At 38.6% G+C, this 19,657-nt stretch overlaps 1 pseudogene; it reads left to right on the top strand.

Moving 5' to 3' along the window:
• The window catches only part of LOC132483834 (3-hydroxyisobutyrate dehydrogenase, mitochondrial-like), a 29,681-nt pseudogene extending 15,516 nt beyond the window's left edge, over nt 1-14,165 (top strand).
• Nucleotides 14,166-19,657: the final 5,492 nt, after the last annotated feature.

Here is a 19,657-nt window from a genome sequence, read left to right on the forward strand (position 1 = left end):
CTAACATAATATTGTATGTCAACTCTACTTCAATAAAAAAGTGACCAGTTAACATTAATTGGTATTATAATTACATTTTCTCTGCATAAAGGCACATTTTATTGATTTTTTCATTATAAAGTATAAAAGTACCTTTTACTTTCAAGATGAGTTCTAAGATTACTTGTTAATGTTAATATGGTAATTTAAAATATGTCTAGATATAATTTAATTTTAATTGCCTAACACAAATATGTCTGATATTCACCATTATGAATTCAAACCTATTAGTAAAGATGTCAAATGAGTCACCAAAACATTTTTGTTTATTGCCTCTCATTGAACCCTAAATGCTAACAAGACTTTTTGTTGGAATGAGGGATCAAAATTTTATACTCTTTAAGAACTAATGCCATAGCTGTTTTATTTTTATAAATAAAGCTCTTTCCGTTTACTTTGTAGTGTACAGTTTTTGAATGGCCTGGAAAGAGAAAAATTATTCTTTGGGCTGACAAAAATGATAAAGAGGCTCATTGCTGATGAAGGGAAGAAGACAAAGAAGAATAGAGAAAGAAGGATTAGTTCCTCTTTCAAAAGGGGGGCAAGATACTAGAGCTTTCTGCAGGGAAACTGAAGCACACCTTTCTTTCTGAGATTTGAAAGGAAGAGATGCCCTACATTTAAATATCTAGAGTATATCTTTCATTTAAAAATGAACCTAGCTAATCATCCAGTGAGGAAGAAAAGAGTAAAATAGCCTTTGATCAAGTCCTTTCTGTGGTGTTAAATGCAACTAATTATAATGAATATCACATATCTAATGAGTTCAAGAATTCCCCTTGGGGATGTGGGAACAGATGTATATGTATGACTGATTCACTTTGTTATAAAGCAGAAACTAAAAAAAAAAAAAAAAAAAAGAATTCCCCTTGGAAGAATTGGTCTGTCCTTTACAAAAAAGAGAGTTCAAGTGAGTTATTTGCATTTGGTAGGGAAGGTCTACTGTCTAAATCATACTCATTTAAAGGTGAAGTTCAGGGCTTCCCTGGTGGCGCAGTGGTTGAGAGTCCGCCTGCCGATGCAGAGGACACGGGTTCGTGCCCTGGTTTGGGAAGATCCCACATGCCTTGGAGTGGCTAGGCCCGTGAGCCATGGCCACTGAGCCTGCGTGTCCGGAGCCTGTGCTCTGCAACAGTAGAGCCCACAACAGTGAGAGGCCTGCGTACTGAAAAAAAAAAAAAAAGGTCCAGTTCAAAGTCTGCCATAATTTGTTATTATATATGTAATTTTTGAATGTAATATACAGTTATATATGTATATAACATCAACAAGAAAGTGACCCACTTTAGAGTCAAGAAAATATATAGGTGAAGTGTAAAAGGGTTGGAATAGATATACCATAACAGTAACAACAAAACAAAACAAGACAACAACACCAAAACTGGAGTGGCTAAGAAAATATCAGAAAAAATATATTTTAAGATGAAAATTTTTACTAGAGACAAAGATATTTTAAACTGATAAAATGATTATACCATCTAGAATGTATAATAATTATAAACTTATATGCACCTAACAACAGAACTTCAAAATACAATGAAGCAAAATTAACACAAAGGAAAAGAGAAACAGACAGTTCTACAATAATAGTTGGATACTTTAATACCTTTCTTTCAATAGCAGAACAGACAGAAAATCAACAAGAAAATAAAAAAACTTGCACAACATTATCAATCAACTAGACCTCACAGCCATCTATAAAACATTCCACCCAACAGCATCAGAATATACATTCTTTTCAAATGCACATGGATATACTATATGCTAGGCCATAAAACAAATTTCAGTACATTTTAAAGGATATAAACAATAAAAAGAGTGCTCTCAGATGACAACAGAATGCAATAAGAAATCGTTAACAGAAAGAAATTTGTTGAAAATCACAAATGGAAATTCAACAATATATTCCTAAATAATTCATGGGTCAAGTAAGAACTCATAAGGGGAATTAGAAATAATTTGAGATGAATTAAAATGAAAGTATGACATATTAATACTTGATTGGTCGCACATAGTCTTTTGAAAAGCAGAGGGGTTAGACAAAGAGATCTAAATTAATTAAAAAATCATTTATTATTCTGGGAATAATAAGAACTGGGCTTAGTCTCAGTTTTGCCTTTCTTTATCTTTGTGTCTGTTGATCATCTTGGAATAGTCATTACATAGTCAGAATACAGTTGCCATCTCAGGAATCAAATACTGTTATCTCTAGGGCTACCATAACAAGATACCACAAACTTGTTAGCTTAAAAGAACAGAAATTTATTTGATCACAGCTCTAGAGGCCAGAAGATCAAACTCAGAGTGTTGAGAGGGCCATGTTCTTTCTGACGCCTCAAGGGGAGGATCCTTCTTTGTCTTAACCAGATTCTGGTGGTGGCCATCAATCACTGGTGTTGGCATTTTTTGATTTGCAGCTGCATCACTCTGGTCTCTTCCACTGTTGTCACATGGAATTGTCTCTGTGTGTTTCTGTCTCTGGAAACAATTTAAATAGAAATTTCTATTTTTAAAAAACAAACTGTTGATTACTATGCTCTATTTAGATAGTTCCTCTAACGCACACCCACCTCCATTTCCCCATATGTATTTGAGAAGGAAAGAGGAACTCCTGTGAGCTATCCTATTGGAAAAAATCAATGATACAGTGTTTTACTAGAGATGCCTCTTATCTAAAATATTTGAATTAAATATAAAATCTGGGGAAATTATCACCCAGTTTCCCTCTTCTAGAGGCATGATCTAAATGATAGGCAGCAGAATATTTTATACCCATGAGGTTTGCTGACATTATTGATTTGATCCAGAATCTGTGTTTTCTCTCTAAAGAAAACAGTATTCTCTCTTTCCTTTCTTTAATTTATAATGTTGATGTCTTAAGATTATTGTCAGAGAGGATGCTTGTAGTTCAAATGATTTGGCTGTATTTCACCAGTATTATTACAAGATAGTCAAACAATGGCTGGGCTCCAGTATAGACCTCGGTCCCTTTGTTCCACCGGGATACAGATGTGAAAGCCACTGTTTCCTTATATTCCAAAGACCAAATAAATAAAACAAATAAATAAACACAAAAAAACAAGTAAATGAAACTATCTTAAAACCAACTCCCTTTTCTTCCTCATCCATGTTAATTCTCTTCTACCTAAAATTACTTCCTGGAAGTGATTTTTATGTTTCTTAGAGCCTCTTTATGTATATATCCACACTAATGCATATAAAACTGTTCCTTGTAGATCTTTTACTTTTTCCATTTGAATAATTATTTTCACATGTCATATAGAGTTTATCCATTGTCCTAGATATGCATTTTTCCTGTGTATTTGAGCATCATAGGAAGATAAATTCTACTCTTGAAAATGTTAACTGGTGACTGAGACACAGAAAGCTATTCTTCTTACCATTTTTCAATAGTGAGTAGTAGATTCTGTAGGGGTGGAATTTTAAGATGTAAGTATACGGTTTTTCTACACTCCAATTACGTTCCCCTTATCATAGAAATTGACCAGTGAAGTGTGCTGCTGATTTTTCAGAATCCATGTACATACAATCCATTAAGTTATTAGATATAACGTTGGTCAGAAAAGCATACTGTGAAATGTTGCTTTTATTTAAACCCCCACTATTTTCACTGCATGGTTTCAAGATTTGACTTCTTTATTGCCCTCTGGTGGTGGGCTCTGTGAACTGCATATTTACGGGTCTGGAGCACGATTGTTCCCGGAGGTATTCAACTCCTCAGGTACAAGCTAAAGAGTAGATGATAAGAAGCATTCAGATTTATTGAAACTAATTAAGAATATCAGTAGCCTGACTGTTGTTTCCCAAAATATAAAATATTTATCCTTCTGTTGTCAAACAACCATATTTCATGAAAAGAAGTATAAATCCTTTTTTGCTTGCAATAAAAGAACAATAATTGAAGGTATTCTTCATTTGGACCAAATACCTTCTCTGAAAATATAAGTGAAAATAGGAGTTGAACTTTCCAAAATATTCTTTAGTAAATAAAACTCCACATATAATTTAAAATTATCATTTAATTTTACCTTAAATTTAAATATCTATATTGACTTAAATGCTGTCCTCTGTAATTTCGGATGATTCCCTCCTTTATATCTTCTTCCTCTCTTCAACAAATAAAATACATATGAATGCCTAACATGAGGTAGGGTATTCTCTGTGAAATAATGATGTTGGTATACTTGATTTTGACTTAGCAGAGGCATTGAGCCTCTGTGTTGGTGAATTCTCCCCAGATGGTGCGTGGGGAGAGGGTCGGGCATATCTCTGTGCTCCTGAAGTTTTCTCTGTGAAACTGTCAACCTCCAATATCAGAAATAACTTCCTTCGTGAGAAGGGATTTTCAGACATTAAAAGTTTTCTCTTAAAGTGAAAGTATTTTTAAAATCTATAAAATATAGGGCATTATACATTTTCTTTAGTTACTACAAGCTGAATTTTAACTGAGAAGACTGGGGACTCCATGTATGTGTACATGCATGTATGCATGCATGTTTGTGTGCTACACACGTGTCTGTGTGTGTGTATGTGTGTAGGTCTACTGAGGATACAGAACATATTCTGGACATGAACGAGCAGTGGTATATCAGAAAGGAAAAGAATATAAAGGACCAGCTTCACTTGCTTAATTTGTCCCCTGACCTGGTGTCGTCTTATTTTCCACCATCCTTTGCTGATCTGTATACTAAATACCCAGGGCTCCTGGGTACCCCCAGGTACCTCTGTAAGTTTTACAAGCCTATCAATATCCCATGTACAGTGGATGAAACCTGAACTTTTTGCCCGTATAGTTTTCCTTTCCCTCAGAGTTTTCGTCTGAGCTATGTCGTGGGGTAGGTACTGTTGTGAAAGTTTGTCCTCACTTGTTAAATAGAAACGACTCATTTAACTGTTTAAACAAATAAACAGTATCTTGAGTCAATTGCAGGGCACCTCCAGTCTCCACAAAGCAGAGTTACGTTGGGACAGGAAGGTCTTTTAGTTTCCCGTTAAATCAAAATACAAAGTTACTGAGCAATTCTAGGACCAACCCTATAGTTGCAAACTTTGGGAAGAGATCACAGGATTCTGTAATCGTCTGCTTATCCCCTTACTGGGACAGCAAATAGCTCAATAGCTCTTATACTGAAGTCAAAATGAAGAATAATACTGGAACAAAGTCTGCATTTAACGTCTGTGTCTTATTTTCTCTTGGCACATAGTAGGTAACTGTTAAATGTTCTCTTGATAAATATTAAAAGCACACAAGATACTTCATATACTAAGGGTCATAAAATTTCAACTTTTCTTTTGGTGCAGGGGTTGATGATGAAAAGTTTGGCAACTTCTGATCCATGTTAATGTCCCTGCTTTGAGAACTGCAGGGCACAGCTTTTAGATGAAAAAGTTGCCAAGAGGACCAGAAGTAGAATAAAGGCATTTATGTAATTCTTCCTTATAATTTCATTTATTGGTTTTCAGCATCCAACTTTGAAAAGTTGCCTGAGGCTGCCTAGGGTCTGCAGTAAGGATCACAGCTGTGCTGTCCTACCCCCTTCCCACACGTGGGAACAGAACCTTCCCAGCAGTGCTAATAGAGGCCCATGGCTTTCCGCCCACCTCGGTACTGCTCAAGGCAGTGGCTTTTTTCTACCGGCCTCACCCTTCTCCATGTGAATCTTTTTCTTCTTTCCAGTTTTATTGAGATGTAATTGACATATAACACTGTATAAGTTTAAGGTGTACAACATCATAATTTGATACACGTATATATTGCAAAATGATTACCACAATAAAGTTAGTTAACACATCCATGACCTTACACAATTAATTACCTTTTGTGTGTGTGTGTGTGTGTGATGAGAACATGTAAGATCTACTGTCTCAGAAACTTTTGAGTATGCAATAGAGTGTTGTTAACTATAGTCGCCATGCTGTATATCAGACTCCCAGGATTTATTCATCTTATAACCGGAAGGTTATACCCTTTGACCAACAACTCCCCATTTTCTCCACTCCCCAGCCCCTGATGGCCACCATTCTACTCGGTTTCTGTGAGTGCAGTTTTTTTAGATTAAACGTAACAGTGAGATTATGCAGTGTCTGTCTTTCTCTCTCTGATTTATTTCACTTAGCATAATGCCCTTAAGGTTCATCCAGGTTGTTGCAAATGGCAAGATTCCCTTATTTTTTTAAGGCTGAATAACATTCCATTCTACATATGTGCCATATATTCTTTATTCATTTGTCTGTCAGTGGACACTATAGAAAGAGAAACTCACTCAGTTCCTACAAGTGTCCAAGGTAACAATAGACAAAATATGGATGTTGGTGGGTGTAGGTCCAGGCAGTAGGTTAGACTACATCCCACAGGCAGGAAGGCCGCTATTTTAGGAGGAGCTGCTTTGAATATGAATCAAATAATAATTGATTTATATATCACCAGTTCAGAACTAACTCATCTGTTTTCGACACCTCACCATAGATATGAAATGAGAATGAGTGGAAAAGGAGGCTTCTGAAGGCAGTCATAAAACCCATTATTATTCTGTAAAAAGGAGACTATATAGTCTTTCCTTTAGAACCTCAGATCAAACAAAGACATGCAGCAGCCTCAGTAGGATATAATTGCAACAGAAAAAATACAAGCAGAAGGCAGAGGAAAAAGAAATACCATTTGGTATGGGAATAAATAGCTCTGTATGTCTCAAAAGCCTCCTATAAACATGTCTGGGTGTCAATATAGTGTAATAATTAATATCCATAAACCCTGAGTCTTAAGAAAAAACTGTATTTTTTGCTTTCTTTTAGAAAGGGACAGAAAGGTAACTATATTTGCTTTAATAAATACAGAGATGTAGTGCACTTATATATTTGATCAAATAATTTTAAAAATGTTTCTTACAGTATACATCATTTTCTGATGAAACGGGTAAAATAAGTTTCTAGGGAGTGAGGAGGGCATGAGGTATTATACACATTTTCTTTTCCGTCCTTTTGTAGCTGAATATCCTTTTCCAGGCCTAAAGAAGTAGTAAAATTATGCATCTAAGATTGAATAAAAGGTTTCATAGACATATTTTACATATATGCCATTAGATTTCCCCAGAGTTATTTCAGGCTGCTGACAGGCTGCTTGCTTGAGCTGAGACCCCTCTAAACAAAGCCCAGGAAGAAACTAACAACTGTGAAAGCCAACTTATTTATTCTGTGAGTAACTTGGCTGCAGAGCAGACTAATTACCCCTTTAACCACACTGTTTGAACTCATTGTACTTATCTGGGAATCACTATTCTGAAAGTAGAGAAGGGGACCAGGGAAGTTAAAAGAGACAAAAGATCTAAATATGGTCTCTTTGTGAATCTCAAAGGTCAGGCAACAGGCTTATTTCTGATGGTTTTAAAAAGAGAAGATGAGCTGTGGTTTAAAGGTCCACTTTGGAATTCAAGTTCTACCTCAGGTGTAGCCTGAATGCTAGTCTCCACCTTGAGTGAATCACTGAAGGATCATTTCTCAGCACATAGTCAGTGTTTGTTAAATTTTCATATTATTTTATCCCAGTGAATAATATTGATGAGGGATTTTGAAACTATTAAATTCCGCAAAGGACTTGATTTTGTAATGATACCAAACCTTGGAAAATAAAGGAAGTAGAGATTGGTGAATCCTTGACAAATTATTAGAGTTATAACTGATTGTTTCATAAGGAAAGATAGGGAATAGATCATTTAGGAACCTGAATGAATACTTTGAATCTCATCTATTTCTGTTAGAACTACAGGTTAGTTGAGCTCAAAAATTGTAGGTATAAAAGTTGTGTTTTTTGGTAATAAAATTTGTTTTAACCCTTCTCTCAATTATGCATTTAAATGTTGACCGATTCACAAGTAACTCTTTACAGTCGATGGATTGGCCAGTGGCTTTGGGATCATTCATTTTATAGTCTGGGATTTCCAGTGTGATCTTATTTTCCCATTTATACTCTATTTCATACATTTTATTAGCAGTAGTAGTAGAAATAGTAGTAGTAGTATCATTATTATTTAGTTAGAATAGAATTGTTTCTATAACTTCTTATGGTCAAACATATACTAAGCAACACACATTTTGAAAGCACTGGTGTTGGAGTAAATTCGATGTTGATGAGATTAGTCACTGCCCTTAAAGGAGCTTGTCTTCTAGTTGGAAAGATGTGATATATACAATAATCTGAGGCATTAAGTAAATACATGGGTCTGAGGGCAGAAGATCCTGAAGGAAGCAAGCTACAAAGAACTCATTTTGAATCCTGGCATTAATACTGGCAGATCTCCTCACACCTTTTTAGGACAGTTATAGACAAAGCAAGTAGGACTGGAGAATACACTGCAATGGCCCAAATAAGATTTAATGTCATTTCAGCCTAGGGGATTCTTTCTAGGCTTTGAGTATATGATAATTTAAATGCTACCTAAATAGTAAATTTACTTTAATGCTGACAATGTAGAAAAGATATTTTGCTGCAAAAGTATACACAGTAGTAACAAGTGGATTTTGGAAGAAACTAATATTTTGTCTTATACTGGTAACTACACTATTGCCCCAGACCTAGCAGCAGCCTTTACTCTTTGTTGTTTTCTTCTAAGACTAAAGAGCCTCTTTATTGTTTGTGCTGATTTTTTTTCCACCAACAGATCTCAGAGCAATCTGAGTGCACTGGCCAGTTGGGACAAAATTATCACTAGAATTCTTGGCTAGAGAAGAAAGCTCCTAATTTAAGAATGGCTTTTTGCCTTCTGAGAGCTCAGAAGAGCACATTGCAAGCCATCTACATTTATAAGACATGTTTTAGTATGGAAAATTTCAAACATCTACAGAAGTAAAAAGAAAGAAGTAGAAACTTTCCTCAATTGTTCTCATCAAATGTCAATTTCAGGCCAATAGATTTTCTCTACACCCTCTCTGACTACTACCACCATCATCCCCAGCAATTTTAAAGCAAATCCCAGATTTCTTTTTCTCAGTGAAAACGTCAGTATCCATATTTCTAAAATGCAAGAACTGCCCTTTTTAAAAGCTCAACTATGTCATTATCACACATCCGCAAATAATAATGATTCCTTAATATCAACAAATAGCCAGTCAGTTCATGTTTCCTTGATTGTCCTATAAATGTATTTTTATTTTAATAACCATTATTTATTTGATTGCTGATCCAAACACAATTTCTTTTAAAGTATAGGTTTAAAAGAACTCAATTTGCTAATTTTTCTTGCAAGTATTTGTCCTTGAATTCAAAGCATTCATCCAGTAGGGTTCCCAACTGTCTGGATTATGCTGATTGCATCCCCTTTCTGCTTATATATTTATCATGCTCCTTTGGCCCATGTATTTACTGTCAGTTGGTAGATAGATCTAGAGCACTGACATAATTCAGGTGTGATATTTTGTCAAGTTTACTTCATAGATAATATTGAATTCCCAAAGGAACTATAAAGTGTCTGTCTTACTGTAACGTTGCAGCCATTAATGATCAATGTCTAGATCCATTAATTTATTAAGGGTACCAAATGGTGATATTCTACTAATTAGATGATTATTCATTTACTAGCTACAACATTATTTCATCAACTACTTGGTTGCCCTGAGTTACAGTTTAATTAGGAAAGGAAGAATAAATGTTTCTTTTATTTTATTTACCAGTTTTACAAAAAAAGAAAAAAAAGAGAGAGAAAGGTTGACTCCAAAGTAGCTTCCGAAGATGACTAATGAGGTATTTTCTTTCTTTGTTGTTGTTTTCAGTGAGGTGGTTATAAATATCGATGCAGAGATTGTCCCCTCTTAGGTTCACGGATCCTGTTCAAGTTGGCTCCTGAGTCCTTTCCACACAACCACAGTAGTCTTTGAAGTCTTCCCAGCTCTCTTGCATGACAAGATGTAAAAGGAACATCTTGTTCGTTTCTTATGCTGGATTTGAAATCAGCTGTTTCTCCAAGGAGACATTATCCACTGTGTTTATTCAAACTTGTGTTCCTTCTAGTTTAACCTTCTCTCGAGACATGATTTTTTTTAAACAAATTACTTACTGAATTCTTTCACCTTTTCAAATCTTGCTATTCTCCAATCACTTCATTTCTGAATTTTTCTAATTTCTTTTATGTTTTTCTTAAAACCAGTTTCTATTCCTTTTAAAATTTCTTTTACTTTTTCCACAATATCAGGCAATAAATTTCATTTGTTCTGTGGACGTGTCTTTCTGTCACGTTTTCAGGACTTGCTGGAACTTTCTTTTCACCCTTCTTTTTTCTTTTTTTTTTCTCACTGATTTTCTACAGGATGTGAATGGAATACTCTTCTGTCACTCTTTTTTTTTTTTTTTTTTCTTTTTGCGGTATGCGGGCCTCTCACTGTTGTGGCCTCTCTCGTTGCGGAGCACAGGCTCTGGACGCGCAGGCCCAGCGGCCATGGCTCACGGGCCCAGCCGCTCCGCAGCATGTGGGATCCTCCCAGACCGGGGCACGAACCCGTATCCCCTGCATCGGCAGGCGGACTCCCAACCACTGCGCCACCAGGGAGGCCCGTCACTCATTTTTAAATGAAATAAGTTTCCACTTTAGGAGGGAAACATAGATCAGAATATAAGTTCTAGCTTCAGAACTCCAGGGCTCACTATCTTGTATTATTTTTACAAAATAATTTTTTAAAATGACCTTAAAATTTCTAAAATCTTCCTCCTCGGCCCTCCTATGCCATTTACCCAGGCCTCCTCTTTCCTGTCCTTGTTGAGTATGGGGATTTGTTCTGGAATGGTGCTTTGGTTTGATAGGTGTCAAGGTTTCACAGACCCCAGAACACTTGGCATCCTCAGAACATTTCAAAGTTCTTGCACTCAGCTGCAAAGTGGAGCCTGCAACATTCACTCCCGGTTTCTGCCGCTGTTCTCAGTGAGTTTTTCAATCTCACTGAGTTCGTGAACCATAGTAACCTTGGGCTCTCCTGAAAGAGAGAGAGAGTCCTTCCCTCGTCTTCCTCCCACACACCTTGGGATACACATATGTAGGTCTTTTTCCTGTTGTTGATTTGTTCCTACCTGGCTGTATGTTGCAGTTCATGTGGACACCTTGTTGTAGATGTTGTCTGTGGGTTTTTGATCTTGCTATCCTAGATGCTTTTCTTTCTTCTTTGTGGGGGTGGGGGGTTGTGTATTTAGGGGAGGGGTGGCATATTCAGGGATAAAAATCTTCTCTGTAGCCACCATCATTTCCCCAGAATCCTCTGCCATTAATATTTAAAACAAAATCATAGGAATCATTATCCGCATCCTTAGGATAATCATTACATTGTATCTGTCTTTTTTCCAGGCTTCAAGCTGCCTGTGGCTCCCCACGTTAGTATACTGACATGACTGGGCAATGCCTAATTTGACGGGCTCTTTCTGTACTACCTTCCTCCTAATCATGACAGTCTTGTATGCTATACATAGTCTTCTTTACTGATAGGGAATTTAGAAAATACAGGAAGCCATGGGTTTAATAGCTGAAAGTGGAATTAATGTATTATTTTTCTCAGGTAAAATATCATAAGACTCCTTAGGCCAAAGTTGTAAAATGAAATCGCAAATTTCCTGGAATCATTTTGCAAACGTGAATGCCCACATAAAGTACACTAGGACTTGAATCCAAGGAATAACACATTTTTAGAGCCTCCAAATGTATAAACTTAGTACAATTCTGCATTACTTCTTTTTTTTTTTTTTTTTTTTTGCGGTATGCGGGCCTCTCACTGTTGTGGCCTCCCCCGTTGCGGAGCACAGGCTCCGGACGCGCAGGCTCAGCGGCCATGGCTCACGGGCCCAGCCGCTCCGCGGCATATGGGATCCTCCCAGACCGGGGCACGAACCCGTATCCCCTGCATCGGCAGGCGGACTCTCAACCACTTGCGCCACCAGGGAGGCCCTCTGCATTACTTCTTAAGGCAACTGAAGAAAATAATTTTGTGATCAAATAAATATTGATTTTATTAACATAGTTATTTTAAAAGTTTATAAAACTTTAAAAAAATGTTAAGGCTCTATCAGCCTCATCAGTTGTTATTTCTTTTCTAGAATCTTGGATAAAGGAACAGTCGTTTGAGGGGAAACATGGTATAAAATGGGAAGATAATCTAACAGTGAAGATAGTTATATCTCTTCCTGTGTGATGAACTACTCCTAAGCTTGGTGGTTTAAAACAGCAGGCACTTTATCTCCTCACAGTTTGTGAATCAGCAGAATGGGCTGGGATCCCCTGGGTGGATCTACCTTGCTTTCACCTGAGGTGACTACTGAGGCTGCCATCATCTGGTTGCTGGACTGGGGCTGGTTGCATTCACATGTCTGGCCATTGGTGCTGGCTGTGGCCTGTGCCTAGTCTCCACTAGGTTAGCCAGGCTTCCTAACATGTCAGGTTTCCATGAGGACAAGCCCTAAAGCACGAGTACTCTCCAAGCTTCAGCTCTTGATATGCCACTGGGCCAAAGCAAGTCACGTGACCAAGCCCAGGTCAAGGTGAACAAAACTACACAGGGTGAGAAAACGGGGGGGAGGGGCATTTGCCCTGGGGGTCAGTAGTCTAACAAACTGCTGCAATAACTATATAAAGAAAAACACCCCGGAGGACAACTGGTAAAAAATAAATGTGTGCGGGGTGGTGTGGGGTTTGGCATGGGGGGGCAAAGGCAGTAAACAGGGGCTAGCAAAATCTGAAGATTCTGGAATTTTTGGAAAATCCACTGGGATTAAAGGAGTTACACAACCATGTTCTGACACCAGAAGAAAGGTCCCAGTTGAGCATCAGGGAAGTCTAGCGCTCTTCCTCCATCGCATCAATTTTCACGTTTCTTTGACTCAGCCTATTTGTAGAATGAATCATGACTTTCTATAAATTTTTAATTCAGTTTTTCAAAGAAATAGTGACCTCGCTTCCATCTGCTGTGCCACAAAAATGCCGTAGAAAAAAATTCCTTCTGTTAAATCACACACTAGGTGAAATTGTATGTGTAACCTAGTACCAAAGAGGTATTAAGAATCGCCACAGCCAAGCCGGCCCTCCGCATCACGCACCCTATAGCAGCCAGTGGGTGAGCCGGGAGTCGAGGAGGTCACCGTGGGAAGGAGGGGCACGGGCAGCGTGGCAGCCTCCTTCCGTCTCCTTGGAGCCACCTCCGGCCTCTGGTACAGGGAGTCGTCCACAGCAGCCAGCGGTGGCCAGCCTTTCAGCGCTGTGTTCTAGGTCAATAGCTTCCAAGACTCCAGTTGGATTCATTGGAGTAGGCAACGTGGGGAATCCAGTGGCAAAAGAGCTCATGAAACATGGCTAGCCACTCACTGTTGTTGATGTGTTCCCTGATTCATGCAAAGAGCTTCTAGATGCAAGTGAACCCGGTAGTGTCTTCCGCAGCGGATGTAGCCGAAAAAGGTGACAGAATTATTACAATGCATCAACGTGCTAGAAGCTTATTCTGGAGCAAATGGAATTCAAAAAAAGTGAAGAAAGACTCACTATTAATAGATTGCAGTACTGTTGATCCTATGGTTTTCAGAGAATTGGCCAAAGAAGTTGAGAAAATGGGAGCAGTTTTTACGGATGCCCCTGTTTCTGGTGGTGTGGGAACGGCTCGATCTGGCAACCTCACATTTAGGATGGGAGGGGTTGAGCTGCTGTGGTGCATGGGCTCCCATGTGGTGCATCGTGGAGCTGTTGGGACTGGCCAGGCTTCGAAGATCTGCAAACACTTGCTGTTAGCTATTAGTAGGATCGGAACTGCTGGAGCTATGAATCTGGGACTCAGGTTAGGCCTTGACCCAGAACTCTTGGCTAAGATCCTAAATACGAGCTCAGGACGATGTTGGTCAAGTGACACTTATAATCCTGTACCTGGGGTGATGGATGGAGTTCCCTTGGCTAATTACTATCAGAGCGGATTTGGAGCAACACTCATGGCTAAGAATCTGGGATTAGCATGAGGCTCTGCTACCAGCATGAAGAACCCAGTCCTTCTGGGCAGTCAAGCCCATCAGATCTGCAGGGATGTTGTGCGTGAAGGGCTACTCAAAAAAAGGCTTCTCATCCGTGGTCCAGTTTCTGCAAGAGGAGGAGACATTCTGAGTTGGCCCTCTGGCTGTGAACACTGAAACATTGAAACCAAACTGTGTCTTGGAGCCCCTTATGGCTCACTCCACAGGAAAATGGGCTTAATCAAAGGTCAACTGTCTGCTTTTGAGTGTCTAGGTCAGGGGTCCCCAACCCCTTGGCCTTGGACAGGTACCAGTCCGCAGCCTCTTAGGAACTGGGCTGCACAGCAGGAGGTGAGTCGCAAGCAAGCCAGCTAAGCTTCATCTGCTGCTCCCTATGGCTCACACACCCCGCCCCACCTCCCTGGAAAAATTTGCTTCCAGGAAACTGGTCCTTGGTTCCAAAAAGGTTAGGCACCTCTGGTCTAGGTCACAATAGATCCTGGGATTTTTCACCCATTTTAAACTGCTTATTCTTTTTTATCTATTTAGCAAACATATCATCTGCAAATTTTTTTTTCTGCAAGCCACTGATGGTAACTGCTAGCTAGCTAGCTGATTGGCCTTTTCCAAAAGTTTGATTCCTGAGCATCTTCAGCTAAAACGCTGCCCACTTCATTCACGATATTGTTTACTCCACTTTACAAATAAAACTAAAATTGTTTTCAACAGGATAAAATCTATCCTCGAGGAAAGAAAAGAAATTGGTGTGAGAAAAGGTATTAGAGAAAGGGGAAGTATAGTGAATTACTTACTACCTGTGTCCCTCAGAAAATTTGTCCTGTTAACCCAGTGGTGATATTCTTGCATTGAGATTACTGGTTTATTTTCTAGAAGTTGTTAAAGCAAGAGAACTCCTTGCTGCATGTTATGTAATTTGGACTCTGTTACATTATCTTGGTGTGCCCCTCTTGTAACAACTTCCCATACTCAGCAAACTTGTTTTTTTTCATATTTTTGCTTCCTTGTCCATTTTTACTGCATATTTTTTTTTTTTTTTTTTTTGCGGTATGCGGGCCTCTCACTGTTGTGGCCTCCCCCGTTGCGGAGCACAGGCTCCGGACGCGCAGGCTCAGCGGCCATGGCTCACGGGCCCAGCCGCTCCACGGCATATGGGATCCTCCCAGACCGGGGCACGAACCCGTATCCCCTGCATCGGCAGGCGGACTCTCAACCACTTGCGCCACCAGGGAGGCCCTTTACTGCATATTTTTTGACTTCAAAAGAATGACATCTTTAGAACTGTTTCAGAGCCAACAATGATATGTGCTTTAGATAATTATTACACTATGCTAAATATAACCATATTCTTTTGAATTCAAATAAATTTCTATGCTGATAAAAAAAGGCACATTTCATCAATGTTTAAATACTATCCTTCCTCCTCTAAAACTTAAAATAGGATTCAGTCTGATTCCTAAAGGGTTATTTTCTTCAACAACAAGAGCTGACTTAGGCCATTTCTTGGCAGTGGAATCTGAGCATAGGGGTCCCTGTCTGACTGCCCTTTGATTCTCACTCACAGTATCCTGGGTGAGTGTAATGGATGGGCATGCCCTTATGACTTAGCCCACTGCTACTGCTCCTGATGAGGGTTAACGGTGTGGGCCACTTTAAATCTTGCCCAGCAAAGTGCTGACATCTGGGGTTTCCTATCAAGTTTACCAGATATTCCACAGTAATTTCATAATTTACATAACATAAAAACACTGATCTTGAGCTTAGGAAAGCATTTCATTTAAACAGATACAGAACACTACTCTACAAAATGGTTTAAAATTTGTGAGCAGTTGCATTAAATAAACTCTAATATAAATTAATCTAATACAAGTAAACTAATAGTTACAAAGCTACTTGTTGCTTCAGAAGCGATGGCTACGGATAACTTCAAAGTTGTTTCCTCAATTCATGAAGAGGAGAAACTATTTTCTGTCAACTTCTTCTTGGGGAAGCTTATTCCTTAGTTTGATGCTGATTCGCGTTATGAATGTATAGGAACCATTACTGGTTCTTCCTTTCCATATTCAGTGCACCATTATACTTCTGTCCTCTTAAGATCTGGATATCTGTTACTGCTACTGTTGGCTGGAGCCTGGGAGGAGGAAAGCTATCAAGAAAAAAGATCAACAAGTGTTAAAGATTTTTAGCATACTACTGAGACATTTTATCTACCATAATCATAAGAAATAATAATTAAAATTACTTATAGCCTGGTCAGTGAGACCTTGAGTAAATTTTGGAAGCATCCATGTTTCATACAGTTTCAGGGGATGGATATTTCCTGTTATTAACTCTATATCCTCTTCAACTGGAACAGAGAGACCTTTCTCTGTTGAAGCAGTTTTGTCTTTTTCCTGGGCGTTTTCAGTTTTCTCTTATGAGAGACTTGTAAAGCTTACATATACAAACTTACACATACACGTATAAAGCAAAGAAGGGATAGAGCAGTCTTGAGAGGACAGGGTTTTGTAGCAGGCACACAAGACAGAGCTAATACTCCCTGATTGCATTTGCCTCCCTAGCCCCATCTCCTTTGTGGAAAGCATCAGCATTCTGACTGGTCTCTGCACCCCACTAACTGGATGGAACACTGCATTGGCATTCTTAGGGAGCACTGATGGTCGCTCCGGAAACTGTGGTTAGAGCTTGTGCAGCCAAAGTGCACAGGAAAGAAACAAATATACTTCATATAACATGCTTACTCTGTTTTGCTTAATTAGCACTTATTCCCTGTAAAAGGCTGACTTCTGCTTTGACAGGGAGTAATCGAACTCTGTATTCACCCAAACCATAAAATTAAAGTTAACATACCTCAGCTTTTCATCCTACTGGAAGAAATGTATGAAATCTAAAGTTATTTTTTAATTGCTGCTGTTTAGAATGCCTGAGGCCCATTTGCTGAACTTGTTAAAGAGCAGTGTTAATGAGGGTATTTTTCGTTTCTTTCTTTTCCGACCACAGCATGAATTCTCAGCCCAAAGTGTGCCCTGTTTCCCACAATAGAGACAGGGGAAAAAGTGCGAGTCTCTCACCACAAAGCATAAGACAACTACAAATACTTCTCTCCCAGAGTTAACATTGATGAGAGTCTTTGTGGAAAAGAACTTCCTCTTTTTGCGGGAGTACAGTAGAAATGCAAGTCGTATTCTCCACAGTTTCACTACTGGAAAAATAATTTCATAGTCCATATATATATATATATATATATTTTTTTTTATTTTTATTTTTTTTGCCGTACACGGGCCTCTCACTGCTGTAGTCTCTACCGTTGTGGAGCACAGGCTCCGCACGCGCAGGCTCAGCGGCCATGGCTCATGGGCCCAGCTGCTCCGTGGCATGTGGGATTTTCCCGGACCGGGGCACGAACCCGTGTCCCCTGCATCAGGCGTACTCTCAACCACTGCACCACCAGGGAAGCCCCACAGTCCATATATTTTATTGGTCTTCTTAAAAACATATACAGTGTTTACAATAAGGAGTAAAAGAGAAGATTTTCAGTGCGATATTTCAAGGAGCATTTTGTTAAGGCAGGATCCAGTCCCAACTTTGGAAAATTAACACACACCTATGAGATCGAAGAGTCACCTGCAAAAATTTTTATTATGTTTTTCTTTCATACTAGTTTCCTAAAGGTGCATTGTTACTTCTCGGTAATGTAATAGTCAGAAATGACTATATGGTGGCCATTTGAGGAAGAAGTAGCTCTTACATAAGTGTCTAGTGACCTTATCTCTTTTGATACAATACCTCTTGGTTTCAGAGGCTTGCACAGATTTCCTCTAAATGAATAAACTTAGTAAGATTTTTCTAACTATCAATCTAAAAGTAGATTTAGAAATCTACTTCTGAAGCAGTTTTGTTAAGTAATTATTGGTCAGTTCTCTTTCTGATTGGTACTTCTTTCTGCAAAACAAATCCCTGTACTTAGAACAATTAATACCACCATCCCTGGCTCCTTGATTATTACACAGTGATGTGTCTTGAGAAAAAAGCTTACCCTTTTTGGGGAGAAACTTCAGTCCATGAAGTAAAACTTCATTAAAACTAGATCTGCTTCTAATGCCAGTGTGATGCAGATCAGTATCCCCTTTCTTTCGACTTTCCAGGCTGTGTGAAGAGAATGGTATGGTTTGGTTTAGGAAGGGTTGTAGCTTAGGAGGATTGCATTATGTTTCTGTGTCACTTTGGGGGGTTTTATTTCAATATTATATCCTGTTCTGTAAAAACACCCTAGTCATTCTCTTACTTATTATTAAATAATTAAACGCTGCCCTTTGTTTACTTTCCCCTTCTGATCAGAAGACTCCTCTCCACTCTAGGCCTTGATCTGAGTTCCAATTCATCAGCTTGTAGTAGCTACACTTCTGATTTCTGAAGTCAGACAGATATGGGTCCCACTTCTGTCTTCATCAGTTATAATTTAGCCTCTGATATATGCATACCAGAGCTGGCAGTGACAAACATTTTGCTTCTCCTTATTTTCCCAGGGTTCTGTGCATTTTAATAGAGGATCACAATATTTGAAGTAGAGCTGGATGGGGTGGAAAGAAAGAGCAGGAAAACATGCTTTTAGGAAGGTCTGATGTACAAATCACATGGAGGTAACTGCTTGAGAGAAAACCACCCCTACCTGAGTATTGTCAATAAAGTAGCACAGGGAGGCAAACGAATCAATTGTTCACTAAAAACATTCTTCTTTAGAAGAATAAAATTCACAAGAAAGCCTCATTGCAAATAAAATATATTTGTTTTCCTAAAAGAAGATATTTGAAAAGTCGTAGTAAATACCTCCTTTGATCTTCTGTGTCCCTAGTGTTCTATCTGCACTAAGTTTTATGAACACTACATAGAGGAGGAGCCTGAGTCTCAAAGACCATAAGTAAGAGATGGATTCCAGAGCCTTTGCAAGGTCCATTATGCCCCATGACTTCTCATTGCTTGTGCTGTTCATCCAGATAGGTGCTTAGGATACCAGAATGAATACATCTCTTTCGAGAGGTTTTTAAAAGACATTAGATAATAAACAAGTACAACACCTAACAAATAGAACAGAATGCTTTATTTAAAGCAGAAACAGAATAAATGCTCACCTAGTATTGTTTAAATCCCCTTTAAATTATTTTTTGAATCAACATGTTTATATTTGAGGGTATTTTCTTATTTTTTCCTAGTTCCCTTTACTTGCACCTCCTTTCTTTTTCTCTTTTCCCAACTGAAATGTTTATGGTTTCAAAAGTAATTACTTCTTGAAGAAAGTTTTCGTGTATACTAAGTGCTACCTAATGGAAGCCATAAGCATAGAGTCTGCTAGCATTTAGAGTGGTATAATACATAGCCAGGTTGAATCAAGTGGGAGAGAAGGTTAATCATTCTTTAAAACTGGCAGTGTTGCCGGAGGTGGATTAATATGCTTTTTGAATCTCTTATGTGCTGTAAGTCTCCTTGATCACAATCACTACATTAATGGTTGAGGTTTTGAATTAGAGGTGTCTCCTGGGCTCAGCTGGGCCAAGTCCCTTCACCTCTCTGGCCATATTAGGTGATAGTTTTCTCATTTCAATACATGATCTATGTTAGAGGGAGTGT

This window comes from Mesoplodon densirostris, chromosome 2 (genome assembly GCF_025265405.1).
Source record: "Mesoplodon densirostris isolate mMesDen1 chromosome 2, mMesDen1 primary haplotype, whole genome shotgun sequence".
Lineage (NCBI taxonomy): Eukaryota > Metazoa > Chordata > Mammalia > Artiodactyla > Ziphiidae > Mesoplodon > Mesoplodon densirostris.